General features: G+C 38.1%; 1 protein-coding gene across 1 annotated transcript in view; it reads left to right on the top strand.

Moving 5' to 3' along the window:
• Positions 1-14,642, top strand: part of GNAQ (G protein subunit alpha q) — a 285,088-nt gene that overhangs the window by 97,406 nt on the left and 173,040 nt on the right. The gene's annotated exons all lie outside the window — the stretch shown is intronic.

Here is a 14,642-nt window from a genome sequence, read left to right on the forward strand (position 1 = left end):
GCTGCAGTTGCCCTACATTTAGCTCATGGGCAAGGATTGGAGTTAGAGCAGGGAGTGACAGCCTGGGCAGGGTCTCCTCCTGAAGGAAGGGAAATCTATTTGGAATTTGTAGAAATGTCTTTATAGTCTGCTTTCTTCCCCTCCCGTTAATCAGTACATCCACTGAGGGATGCAGTCTTTGCTCCTTGGGCTGATCTTATGGTAAGCTGGTAAAGCCTCATCTTTGGTTGACAAAATACTACATTTGCACCTACGATTTTTCAAGGCCTTCAATCAGAAGGCCCTTTCAGTCTCTCAGTCCTCTTGATAATCTACTCTTAGGGATATTTCCATATGCCAGGATCAATAGGTAATAGCAAGAAGTTAGCATGCCCACTGTGACTCACAAACTGATTCAAAAATGAATCATGGGTAAAATAAAGCAATTCTGTGTACCCCCACTTCTGTTACCATCTAGAAGCTTCTAAATGTTATATTGATCATCTTAGAAATCAGGCATTTCTTTTTCTTGGATGGTTCCTTGAAATTAACTGGCTGTTTCTCATCTAATTGATACCCTCATGCTTAGTTTTCCGATGGCAACAAGAGAGTCTCCACAAATAACAGAGAGACCCTCCACATATACTCCCTCCTGCTTCTGCTCTCAAGAGCGAAAAAGGTCCGGGCAGGTTTGTGAGCCTGGGAACATAGAACCAGATGAGGCTGCCTGGATATCTAAGCAGTCTGAATTTAAAAGGATCAGGGGTTTTTTCCCCTTAAGAAATCTCAGTGTAATGAGTTTCTGAAATAGGCAGCGTGCTTGTTTTGTTGCAGTTGTGAGACAATTCAGGAAGGAATTTTTTTTTTAATGCCAGTGACTTTCCCCACCTACAGTTGGTTGATAATATGATGATCTGATGAATTCTGGCTGAGTTACCATGTGGGTGGTGTGATCGATATGTATATACATGTGTATATATAATACACACACACATTGCCAGTTTACGTTATAATATACTACAATCTCCCTAAATTATACCAAAAATCACCTTTCTTGGATGTTCCAAAAAATTCTTCAGAAACTTGCCTCGATATTAGATTTTCATATGAAGATCATTTATTGTACAGTTATATTGATGTAGAAGATGGAATGGAATTTATGCCTTATTCATATAATAACACATTGAAGAATATTTAACAATGTGTGTTATTTGAGCTCTTTGTATCAATTGTAGTTCAGTAGACTTTACCATGATGAATACCATTCAGTTAAAAATCAACATCATAAAAAACTATATGATTTTTCTCAGATATAAGAATCCTGTGAAATCTTCCCGTGTCTCTTGGTTGCTTGACATATTGCCTAATGTAGTGACATTAGTGTGTGCTCACGTCTGAATTCTTCAATATGTTTAATCCCCTTTAATTCATAACATAAATTACTTGCACATTTATTCCATTTTCTGTCTAATATATGTATATTCTAAGGCATCACCCCTTCTTTCATCCATTAGCTTACCTCCTGAGCTCTGCCCACTCCTTCCCTTTGTTAATGCTGATTAAACAAATAATGTCGTCTTCCTGTTCCACCCAACTCTGCTTCCTCTTAGAGTTCTTCTCTACTCCCCCTATAGTACTAAGGAATCCCACCCCCCGAGCAGCACCCACAGTGGAGTATTTATAATTGTCTAGCTTGTATTAATTATGACGATCTGGGTATTGATCTTATTTTCCTGAGTAGACTAAGCTCTTTGAAAGTAAATTTGTGTCAGCTTCATCTTGGTATTCTTCATTGTCCCTGGTATTGTATTTTGTACGTAGTAGGTGCTCAAAAAATACTTTTTTTCTGAATAGATAAATCATTTGTAAGCTTAAACGACTGGAAGTCTCCTCTGCCCCCAAGTTGTTGAAATGATTATTCAAGTCAACAGATAGCTGTTGAGATTGTTCTGTATGCATAAGGGAATAAATGCAATGGGCTGTCAGGGATGCAGGGAAGTTTAATCAGGGCTAAGCAGAAATTTACAATCCAGAAAGAGGCAAGGGCATAGCTGAGGGCAGGACACTTTAGGGAGGAAGATGGCTGGAGTAAAGCTTCAGAAAAAGAAATGTGCATGCAATGGGTGTCAATTCTACAGTTTAACTTGAAAAGAGTTCTTATAGAGGAGAACTGGAAAACAAGAACCAAAAAATGGTTTAGAACGTGCTTCTGAAAGGTTTTGAATCCAGGCTAAGAAGTTTGAATTTTATTTTCTTATATTTATGATACCTATTTAATAATAATTTTTTTATGTTTTGGTTAGAATTTTCTACAGAAGCTTCTGGTTACAGTATACTCTCATATTTTACAAACAGTTTAAAGAACATGGGGGGCATTTTACTAGCAATTACTTGAAAGCAGTGCATTGTGATTTATATTATTTCATGACACTAAAGATATAAAATAAATAACCATTTAGTTTTTTTACAAGCTTCTTTGTGGCTACTGCCAGACTGGCCATAATCTATGGTAGTAGCATAAATAAAAACAAACATGTTCCAGTATTGTCCAGCCTAACTTTCTACTTGCTTCTGAGTTCATCTATTTTATGAAGCAAAACATAGCTTACAAATGATATGGCCTGTTCTTAGCTTGGAAATTGTTCACAGTTTCGTTTTTTGTGAAGTTGTTTCTAGCTATGAGAATGCCATGTCAGAATATTGGAATTTCTTTTGCTTCTGTGTAACTGTTACTACGTTGAATTGGGAGTCCCGCTGGTTAGCTGGGAGGCTGCTACAGCGGTCAGGGGAAGTCCAGGCCACAGTCTCTCCCCAGATGGTGGCGTGGCATCGCTTGTCTTTTTGTAGACCTGACTCAGTGTTCCAGGGATTGCCAGTTCAGGAGTAGCTTGTAATAAATTGCAAACTTTTACCAAAATAAAGATGAATTCTTCACTGAGTGAATATCTGCTATCCCGTTCTTGGACTTTCTTTGCCAGACAAGTACTGTTGATAGGTGAGCTGCTTGGACTCAGCCCCAGTGAGAGAACATGTTTGAGGACTTCTGAATATGCTATGAGCTAGGGTTTGTTTATTCCTAAATATTACTTTGCTGTTTCCCTAAACACAATTGTTGATAGCTGATGTTAAAAGGGATTAAATATTTGTTGCTTAGTCAAATCAAAAGATACATTCAAGCCTCCACTAGGTGCAAGGCATTCAACTGTGAGATGACTCTGTCGTTGCTTACTTTCCCAGAGGGAGAATTTTCATCACTATTATTTATGGTTACTTGTCTTATACAGGCATACTCTTCTGATTATTCTTTGCATTGAAACTGAAATCAGCTCTTAATAAAAAGGAACAGATAAGTTTCTGTGCTGACATGACTAAGAACTGTCTAGAATTATAGCCGAGGGAAGTAGATTCCGGGGTTTTGAACCCCTGATATTTATGTACTTATTGTCTATATCTGGCAGTTGGCATTCTTGCTGCATTGCCTCTTGTTATTTCGTAATGCATGCCTTATTTTCTCAGTCAGATTGCACATTACCTTACAATAAGCAAGCTTCTTGGTTTATAATTCGTTGTCTCCTCCACAACATGCCATGAATGTCGTAGGAGCTTTTGTTCATTGAGTGGATTACTCCAGATGGTGGATCCTGGTGTCCGTTTATTGTTGGGTTATAATTTCTGTGAACTGTGAAATCAAGGTAGTCTTATGGCAATTTCAAAGTATCGACAGGCCTTTTCTCCCTTTGCCAGTCCGAGGAAGAGAAAATGCTTCTTCATGTAGTGAACTCGAGACAGTTATTGAGTAGAACTCAGCCGCATGCTAATGTTGGGTAGACAGTTTCACCTTTTCTTCTCTTCTGGTTTCTGCTTTTAGACTTGGAAGTCTCGATGACCAGGGCTCATGTAGCACCGAGGCTGCAGCTGCCTTTGACTAACTTAGCCAGGAGTTTCCAGGCTGACACCTGTGTTTCCTTTCTCCTGGGGAGGAGAGGCTCTGAGAGGACATGCTGCTATAGTACCTCTTGTCCTCCCTGACCTCTTGTCACAGGGAAAGTACCTCGTTAAACACATTTACAGCTTTCTGAATTTTCTGTGCTTCCTGAGAAATCTCAGGTTCCAGAAGCTACTTTTCAAAAGAAAAATATAGCCAAGATTCTGGAGAACTTGCCAATTTATTCCTGCCTTTGATCAGTTGAACAAGAAGTTACTGTACTACTTTTTTCAATGTGAGGGAATTTTCTTAGTTTACAAAATGCTAAGAGACTGATTTCATTTGAATATTTCTCACCTATATAATAAGCACATAATAAAAGCAGAGCTTAATAAGTATTTATTTTAATCTATTCCTCTGAAGAGTTGTATCAGTCAAGTTTCTCTGCTTGCAAAGAACAGAAGCCAATACCGGCTGACTTTAGAAAAAGAGTTTGTGGGAATATGAGGTCATTTGAAGAATTGAAGAGAAGCTGAAGGACTAGCTCTTGGAAACCAGAGCAAGTTGGGGAACTCCTCTGTGAGAAGGATGAACTCTGGCCATTTTCAGTCGTCTGTCACTCCGCTCAGGATTCAAATTCCTGGGAAAACTTGCCTGATTGGTCTAGCCTGGATTCTGTGCCAGCTCTCTGGACAAGGCTGGGCAATTTGATTGACAGTCCCTGAGGTTCTGGGTACAGTTAGTAGAAGAAGGGGAATGATACTGGCACAGTCACAATTATCCATTGCAAAATCACGCCATCAGTTTAGAAAATAAAATGACACACGGATTCTCTATAGATGCAAGCCCTCCAGTTTTGCTCAGCATTTGCTAAGCCTGTCCTAAAATACAACTTCTTATTCTGGGCATGTTCAGGGTGGGGAGCAGGGGAAGGTTGAGGAGTTAGTGACCTAGTAATAGTTATATATGAAGTAAGTAGCAGAATTTGAGCCCAAGCTGAATAGCTGAGTAACCCTGGGATTGTCACATTTCCTCCCTAAGCCTAAGCATGTTTGCTCTCTGAGCCTGAATTTCCTCATCTGTAAAATGGGACAGATAATAATAGGATTGTTTCAAGTGTTAAATATAATGTATGTGAAAATATCTTGCAAATGATAAAGAATTTGGAAGTTATTAAAAGATGAATTGTCTTCATAGAGAGAACGAATGCTACTAATCTTCCATCTTTATTAAGAATAAGACAAACGGCAAATAACTTAAACAGCACGACCAGATTTAGGAGATATCTAAGGAGAACTTTCCTCAGAGTGACAGTCATTGAAATGGGATACCAAGGGAGGTAGAGAAATCTCCTTATCTGGATGTGTTCAAAAATAGAATGTATTTTTAACATGTGGAATTCTTTAAGGCACTTTTGCTGAAATAAGACAAGGGATGGACTAAACAACCTCTGAAATCCTTTCCAAGGCTGTTTTTCCTCTTGCTGATTCTCTGAGTCCAAAACCCTAACAGAGAAGAAGCTGTTGTTAAAGTTATTTTGTTATAGTTTAAAGCTCCTACCTTTCCTGAACTTTGTCCGTTGTAGAGCACTTATGAAAATTAAAATAGACTCATTTTGACAATAGTCTCTAACTCAGTGGAGATTTTTCTTTCTCTGCATCTAAATCCCATAAGTGATTACGGTATTTATATCTATGTAGGTTTTTTTTTTTTTTTTAACAGCGTTCAAAGTTCAAAATCAGTTGCAGGTTTTGTGAGTATTGTTAGTGATAGTTATTTTAATTGGATTGTTGGCTAGTGGCCACCAAAGACAGCCTGTACTTTCTCATAGGGAAACTTTCTACTCCTGCTTCTACAAATCTTTGAGAGTTTTCTAATAAATAGTGTAAAGGAATCTAGAGACTTTTCATGACTGACTTGATCTGTCAACCACCTCCATTGCTGAGGTGGGTTTACCACTTTCTCCCTTGTTGGGAGTTGAATCACCACTGATTCCCTAGTGCCTATATCAGCTTTCAAAACCCGTTTGTATACTTTCTTTTCTCTTTTAGTATCTTCCAAATACTTCATGCCCACATTTTCTTCCTCTTACTGTCCTTGTTCCATTGCAGTTCTTTATTCATTTTATATCAATGACAGCCATGTAAAAACAGAAGATGAATATGTGATTTTTTTAATCCCTTTTTCTTGGCCAAAATTAATCCATAATCCCAAGGCATGCCATATCATTAATCTAGGATGAGTATCCTGAGTTCAGTTTCATCAGAGGAGGACTCTGAAGCAAAGAAAGACTTCAACAATACAGTGAGGCTGATTTCTTTTCTCTTTTTGCGGGGGCAGTTTTTACATACAGAAAAGTGCACACATCATCAGTATTGAGTCCCCTGTATTTTTCCATTGTGAACACATTTGCATCCAGATCTGTTGATCTGCATCAATATGACCAGAAATTCAGAAGCCTCCTCATCCTCCCTTCCAGTCAATACTCCCAACCCTCAAAGGGTAACCACTATCCTGACTTCTAATAAGATAGATTAGCTTTTGAACTTTCTATGAATGGAAGCATATAGTGTGTACTCATTTATATCTCGTATATTTAGCTCAGCATTACATTTGTGGAATTCACCCATGTTGTTACTTGTAATTCATTTATTCTTACTGCTGTATAATAGCAATGCTGCATAGAACTTTATGAAAATTCTTTATGTCTGTGCTATACAATACAGTAGCCACTAGCCACATGTGACTCTCGAGCCCATGAAATGTGGCCAGTGTGACTGAGAAACTGAAATTTTACTTTTTTTCAATCTTTTTGGTTTACATTTACATTTATATGTGGCTATTGGCTATTGTACTGGACAGCACAGTTGTATAATATTCCATTTTATAAATATGCTACGGTTTGTTTATATATCCTATTGTTAATATAAATTTGGGTGTTTCTGGCTATTACAAATAATGCCAACGTAAATTTCCTGTGCTTGTCTTTTGGTGAACATAAGCATGCATTTCTTTGGTGTATGTGCCTAGGATTTGGAATTGCTGAGTCAGAAGGTATACATCTGGTCAGTTTCAGTACACAGATACTACCAAAGAGTTTTCCAGAATGGTTATACCAATTTATACTCCCACCAGCTGTCTATGAGAGTTCTAGTTGCTCCATATCCTTGACAACACTGGTATTATTAGTCTTTTTATTTTAGCTATTATGGTGGCCAGATAGTGGCATCACATTGTTGTTTAAATTTGCATTTCTTTGATAACTAGGCATGTTGAGCAACTTTTCATATGTGTATTGGCCATTTGGTTATCTTTTGTAAAATACTTCTTACCTTTTTTTTTACTGGGTTGTCTGATTTCTTATTGTTTTGTAGTTCTTTATATATTAAGGGTATGAGTTTCTGTTGAGTAAATGTATTGCAAATATTTTCTTCCCTTTGTGGCCTACATTTTATTTTCTTCATGGTTCTTTTAGTGAAAAGAAGGTCTTAATTTTAATATAGTCCAGTTTATCATTTTTTCCCCTTTGGATTCATGCTTTTTGTATCCTTTTTAAGGAATCTTTGCTTACTTTTGGGTCGTGTAGATAATCTACTGGCTTTTCTTCTAAATTCTTGGTTGTTCTGCTGTTTACGTTCATATCTAAAGTCTACTTCAGATGGATTGTAGAGAATGGTGTGAAGTGGGGCGGTCAAGTTTTATTTTTTTCATATAGTTATCTAATTAACCCAACTCATTTATTGAAAAGACCATACTTTACCCAGTAGAATGCAGTGTTTGTCACCTTTGTTACAAATCAAGTGAATGTATATGTGTGAGTTTGTTTCTGAACTCTCTATTCTGATCTGTTGGTCTATTTTGTATGTCTTTGTGTCAGGACTAGACTCTGTTAATGACTAAGCTTTGCAATGAATTTAATATTGGACAGTATAAGCCATTCAACTTTAATTTTCTTATTCTAAATTGTACAAGAGCTGAATTTATTCATTTGTAATTACAGGTACCTCTAAGGAAGAACATTTCCTTAACTAGTGGGTAGATTTCCCAGGGTGAATCCAGATATTATAATTGTTGTCTATAACACAAACATCCTCCCCTACCTTGGGACCTCAGTTTATTTTTTTGTTCAGGCTTTGTTGGCTGCATAGCTCAGTACAAGGACTTCTATTTTTTCTAGGTTAGTAATGACATTTATTAATTACCTCAGTTACAAAGGGTGATGGAGCTGCTGTGTGACTGTCATTATTCAATGGGATCATGTTCTTCTCACTTTATCATTCTTGTAACAAGAGTAGGAGCTGACCTATGACTGCAATGGGGTTCTACCAATTTCCCCTTCCACTAATCCCTTTTTGGGCCACCATTGTTCTACACCCCCCAAATTTGGCAGATTTGGCACCAGAATCTCTTATTATTTCATATCTTCACTATCCATAGCATATTAGAAGGATTGAACAGGCTTACCTGGATTATCTTTTTTTGTTTTGTTGTCTCTAGCTGTTGTGGAAATAGACCATCTAGTGTGGCTCAATGTGAGAGCTATAGTTGGGTAAGAAGGTAATGCAGGCTGGTTTTTCCTTTTTGTTAACTGTAGTATTTTAATCCTATTATGTAAAATTTTTACTCATTTGTGTTTTAATGAGGATATTGAGAATCAACTCATTTTGGCGAAGTAGGAGTTTTAAGCACAGGCAGAACTGTAGACATATGTATCCACACATACACATGTATGCACACACTCATGTATGATTGTTGTCTTGAGCATTAGAAATGACCTTTGGACACTATTTATATATGTGGGGATAAAACTGATGAAAGACCAGCATCCTTTCCATATTGTATTTATGTAAAGACTGTCTTCAGATAATGTTTCCTCAGCTTATCAGTGCCCAGTCTGCTCTGTAGCCCATCTCCTCTGGAAATAACTCATCTCATGTGTCTGTCTTCAGCTAATCCACATTGTTTAAAATTGGACTAACAGAAGAAAATTCACTCTAGAGGACAGAGATAGGGCATTAATTATTTAAACCTAGCACAGTATTTGGCACATGGTTCTACTCTTGTTTGTTGAATGAATAAATGAATGAATGAACATTTGTTTACTATATGATGGGCTTTTATGTACAGTGTGGTATACTGTCTAAGAACACACTGGTTGGAGTCAGACATAACTTGGTTTGAAACCTAGGTCTACAGCAAAATCACTGTGTGATATTGAGCAAATTAATTTCTCTGCACGCCAGTTTCCTTATCTATAAAATAGTGGCGATTATAATGCCTACTTCACAATGTGTTGTGAGAATTAAATTACAGAGTCTGTGAAAAAGTTGGAAATGTGCATTGTTAAATGGAGATGATGTTCTTTCATCTAGTCATTCAACAAATATTTACCGAGTATCTCCTATGTGCTAGTCAACATAAACCAATTTAGCTATTTTCCAGAAAGAAAATAGTGAGGGCTCTAAGGAACGTCACTGATTTGTCCAAAGACACAAGAGAACTCTGCTTAAGTAATCTCCCTCAAAACCCCTTTCAGCTGCTCAGACCTTGGATGTCCAGGAACTGACAGCCACCATATAAAATACATGTGGCATGGTTTAACACATTTTAGTAGGAAGTTGTGAATCTGGTCATTTGGCTGTTTTTAGTTAACTCCTGGCAAAGCATCACATAAATACTTTCCTTGTTCTTTTAAACCAAGTAATGCTTGATTTTCCCCTGTAATTTTAAAACAGTGCATCTCTTTTCAATTAGAGAGGCAGATATATTTGTTGGAACCAAGGAAAGTGAATGCGTAATGAAGTCTGAAGGGATCTAGTTGAGGGTATGAGAAGTGCTAGCACTTTGCCTTCTTATTCTCACCCCACTGAAGAAATGACTTCAGTTCCGGACTTACTTTTGCCATTATAGACATTTAGGGTAGAGCTTGCTTAGTATTTGGCAAAGCAACAGTTTTGCTTATCTAAGTCCCATGTATCAAGGCCTGAAATCTTGTTTCTAAGAAACTGTACTCTTATTCTTCACTATATTGGTTTACCCAAAATCACTTACACTTGCTACATAATTGTGCTTTTAAAGAATGTATTGTTAATATACTGATGATCTTCCTGAGTGCGTGTGCGTGTATCCATACACGAATATCAGCAACAAAATGTACTTTAAAAAATAATGTCATGTTATATATTATGACACCGGATAAAAAAGTTTCATTAAAAGCTGTGATTACTAATTTCGGCTGATACTTTGTAAACTTAATGCCTTGAACAATTTATTTTCCTGATTTTATGTTTCCTAAAGTGAATGTGCTAAGAAGATACCTTTAAGTTGTTGCCACCACTACTTTGCATGATTATGCAATTTTCTTACAATCTTATATTATTTGTTTAAAATGAAAAATGGCTTACAGGAATGGTGTTACCAACATATATCAAGACACTTGATATCACTGCTGAGATGTACAAGAGTATTAGATGGGTTGGTAGGTTTTCTGCTTCTTGCAATGTACGCACATCCTCTGTGGTAACAAGTATAAGAGTTTTGAGCTGAAAAGAAGATTCTGACTGTAGACGTTGGCATGCCTGGGAAGTGGTGAACGCTCCTTACAGTCAGTGAGTCTGTGGTAAGAGTTCGGTTATTCAGGTAGTTGTTTTCTTTGTTTGTTCTTGAGGGCGCTAACCTAGTCTTTGCTCTCTGGACCCTTTTTTTTTAACCATTTTACTGTGTTAACAGGCTGTGCCCATGACAAAAGGATGAGAATGTGTAGCTGTTTGGTGATAGTATACTGCAGGCAAACTCGCACTGAAGTTGAGTGTTGAAATACTTTTGGATTCAATTATCCTTCAATTGACTTTGATCCTACATTTCATGTTGTAATGGAAAATGTAGTATTAGCAATGCTGTTAGAGTTTTAGGAATTTAGGCCTTAGCAGGGCCAAGTGCAATATGTGCAGTATGAAGATACTTCTTCACTTCAGAGAATATGATATTGGCGTAAAATGGCCAATGCCGTCTACTTTGTGGACGGCCTATGTAGATATTGTGCAGCTTGTGTCCAGCCATGGGGGAGAAGGGTGGCCCCAAGGAGGAGTTGCCTTTTTCTTTGTCCAATGACACTATCATTTTGACAAACGCCATATGCAAATAGGATGCCTTTTTCTAATTTGCATAAAAGGTGCCATATAATCCAATGGCAGCTTTGAGTCATTCTAACTGAATATGAGGTTGTGAATACTGATTTTATATTCTAGAACAGTGCCTTTCCAACTTTAATGTGTGTACAAATCACATGGAGATCTTGTTAAAATGCAGATTGTATTTCAGTGGATCTAGGGTAGGCCCGAGGTTCTGCTTTCCCAACAAGTTCCCAGGTTATGTTGAAATTGCCTAAAGCAGAGCCATCTTTGAAATAAGTGACTCTCTACCACCAGAGGCAATATGAAATCATCAGTGGGCTAAGCTTTGGAGAGAAGGTCCCAGAACTTAGGCTTCAGTAGAATTTCAACCAAAGGACATTCAGCAGGTTACTTAAACTTTCTAAGCTATGCCTTCCTCATCTGAAAAGTGAGATGATGACGGTACCCACTTCGTATAGCCGATGTGGGCATTAATGAGAGAATATAGATGCACAACTTGTCGGATAGTAACATCGTATAGTAAGTGTCCACTGTGTGGTTGTTGAATTCTTCCCTGACTGTGCTGGGTCAGGAGAAATGTATGGGCCTTTGGGGAAAGTGCAGAATGTGCGAAGAGAAATTGCTGATTATTTAAAGATATTGAAGAGGCTATGATCCAAGAATGAGGCACGGGTTCCCATTATCAGGTACACCAGTGGTTTCCAGAAGCAGTGGTCTGGCGTCTGATAGGACCTAAGACAGCTGGTCTAGAATGTAAGTGATGATGGGGACCCTGAAGGGGTTCATGGATCGTTGGGACTGCTGGGATCAAGGAGCACCGACTTTTCTCTGATGGTCACGGTATCTTGCTCTCTTGACTCCAGGATGTTTGCAACTAAGAGAGGGCAGACAGTCCAGTGAGGAACAGGGAAGGGGGGAGGGGAAGGAAAAGGGAGAGAAATAACCTTTGCCCAGCCCTTCTGGGCCTGACACAATGTCAGGTATTTAATATGCTCAGAAGTGTGAGGTGTAGATAGTAGTATTCTGATTTCACACATGAAAAATGTTTAAAATGTGTGTCCCAAATCGCTCAGTTTGTAAGTTTACGGGGCGGGATTTTAAAACCAGAGTTGAGCTTAATAATTCCCAAAGGGCAACTCATGTACTCGACTCCATGAACAACTTTGGCACCTGGACATGTGTATTTAATTTCCTTCTGAGAAAGAGTAAGTGGAGTTCTCTGTGGCCACTCCACCTGTTTTTCCACCATTTCAGCCAGGGCCGGAGGCAAGACTGCTCTGCTCACTGCTGTGTCCCCATACCTCGCACAAGGCCTGACCCACAGTCGGGCGCAGTCAGTGTTGCAGAATGAAGGAATCAGAATTTAATCAGAGGGCCGATTGTCTGATACTGCTATTATTGTGGGCCTTTTAAATTCTTCGTTCTTAGAACCATCCGTTTGACTTCTGCTTCCTGACTACACACTCTTTTTATTTCTTCTTTATATTTTCGATTAATAACATGGTTATTTAACATCTAATTAAATAAAAAACTAAGCATTTTTCATTCCTCTTAGGGCCAGAGGAAGTATAAAACATGTATTTTGCTTATGGGGACTTGCAGTCTCATTGGGAAGGGATGAGATACTTAAAATTATTTAGTTCTTTAATGTGCGGTCACGGCAAAGATTTCTACATGAACGCGTATGTGTTCTTTCTTCCTCTCGTAATTTCCCTTTCTTTGTCCTCCTTCCTGCCATTCTGGGTGGTGCACGCAGTGACACATTGGTGCTGTGGGGCGTCTGTTTGTTTGCCGACAGTTGCCCATGGAGAGATCTTTGTTGGGAGCCAGGGACAGCGTTTGAGCTGCTGCTGCCCTCTTGGGCTGCCGATGGGTCTTAATCTCGACTATTATAAATGACGTAAAGATTCCACTCGGTGATAAACTTAGTCACAAATCAGGGAAGTGATTGGAAAGCTTATTCCGCAGAAAAATCACTTGACTATAAATTATAAAACACACAGTTATAAAATGTGAACATAGCTATAATATGTGAAATTAAGGAATTTGGTTGGGTGTTTTCATAAAGACTAGATTTTTTTTTTTTTTTTGAGGAAGATCATCCCTGAGCTAACATCCGTGCTAATCCTCCTCTTTTTTTTTTTTTTTTTTTGCTGAGGAAGACCAGCTCTGAGCTAATATCTATTGTCAATCCTCCTCCTTTTTTTTTCCCCAAAGCCCCAGTAGATAGTTGTATGTCATAGTTGCACATCCTTCTAGTTGCTGTATGTGGGATGTGGCCTCAGCATGACCGGAGAAGTGGTGCGTCGGTGCGCGCCCGGAATCCGAACCCGGGCCGCCAGTAGTGGGGTGCGCGCACTTAACCACTAAGCCACGGGGCCAGCCCAGGACTAGATTTTTTTTTTTTCCATTTTCGCAAATGGAAATACATTGATTTTTATAAATATAAAGATAAATGTGCTCATTGTAAAAAGGAAATTCAGACAACATATAAAAGCAAAAGAAGAAAGTAAAAGTCAGTTGTAATTTTACGATGTGAGAAAGCCACTGTGAATGTTATGACATATAAACATAGTAAGATTTAACTATGTGCATGTACATATAGGTTCGCTGTACCTTATCTAAAACTCTCTGGGCTGATTGTTTTTCAGTTCAAAGCTTTTCTTTTTAGATTTTAGAAAGATAGTATGAGAAATATACTATTTTATAAAACACCCATTTAGGTACGGAGTAGTCCCCTGTAATCAAATGCAGTAACATTTCAATAGCAAAATATAGTAATATTTACAATTAGTGGAATAAAGACCGTAAGGGGCCTTGCAGCACGTCACGTTTTCCCGTAAATGAATCACGAAAAACATCTTTCAGTTCTGGGAACTTTTGAGATTTCAGATTATAGATAAGGGAGTGGGGACCTGTGTGTAAATACTGATTGTTTTTATTGGCTATATACCACAAATTCTTTTTTTCTGACTTGCTTTCTTAATTGTGCCATAACGAATACCCTTGCAGGATACATTGCTAGAAAAGGAATTGCTGGTTCAAAATGTGTACATATTTTTAAAGCTGTTGATAAAGATTGCTACACTGCCATCCTGAAAAATCATACTAGATTTCAGTGTAGGTTCTGAGTGTGCCTGTTGTTACCACATCCTTGTCAACTCTGAGTTTTATTAGTTAAGTTTTAAGTCTTTCCAATCTAAGAGGTGAAAGTGATACTTCAGTTTACATTTTTTTGTGTGTGAGGAAGATCAGCCCTGAGCTAACATCCATGCCAAGCCTCCTTGTTTTTTTGTTTTTTTTTGCTGAGGAAGACTGGCCCTGGGCTAACATCTGTGCCCATCTTCCTCCACTTTATATGGGACGTCGCCACAGCATAGCTTGACAAGCGGTGCATCGGTGCACTCAGTTTACATTTTTTAATACTCATGATGTAGTTCTTTTCTTAAGTGTTTGGACATAGACTTTCTTCTAGATTCAGAGATTGTGACATTTTCAAATCATTAAACTGGGGCTATTATCTTATGATGTTTTTGGAGGTATTTTTTATTTGTCAGGTACAATCACTTGGCATGGTTATTTCATTTAAAAAGTTAAGTTGAGAT

The sequence above is a fragment of the Diceros bicornis genome, chromosome 22 (assembly GCF_020826845.1).
Source record: "Diceros bicornis minor isolate mBicDic1 chromosome 22, mDicBic1.mat.cur, whole genome shotgun sequence".
NCBI classification, from domain to species: Eukaryota; Metazoa; Chordata; class Mammalia; order Perissodactyla; family Rhinocerotidae; genus Diceros; species Diceros bicornis.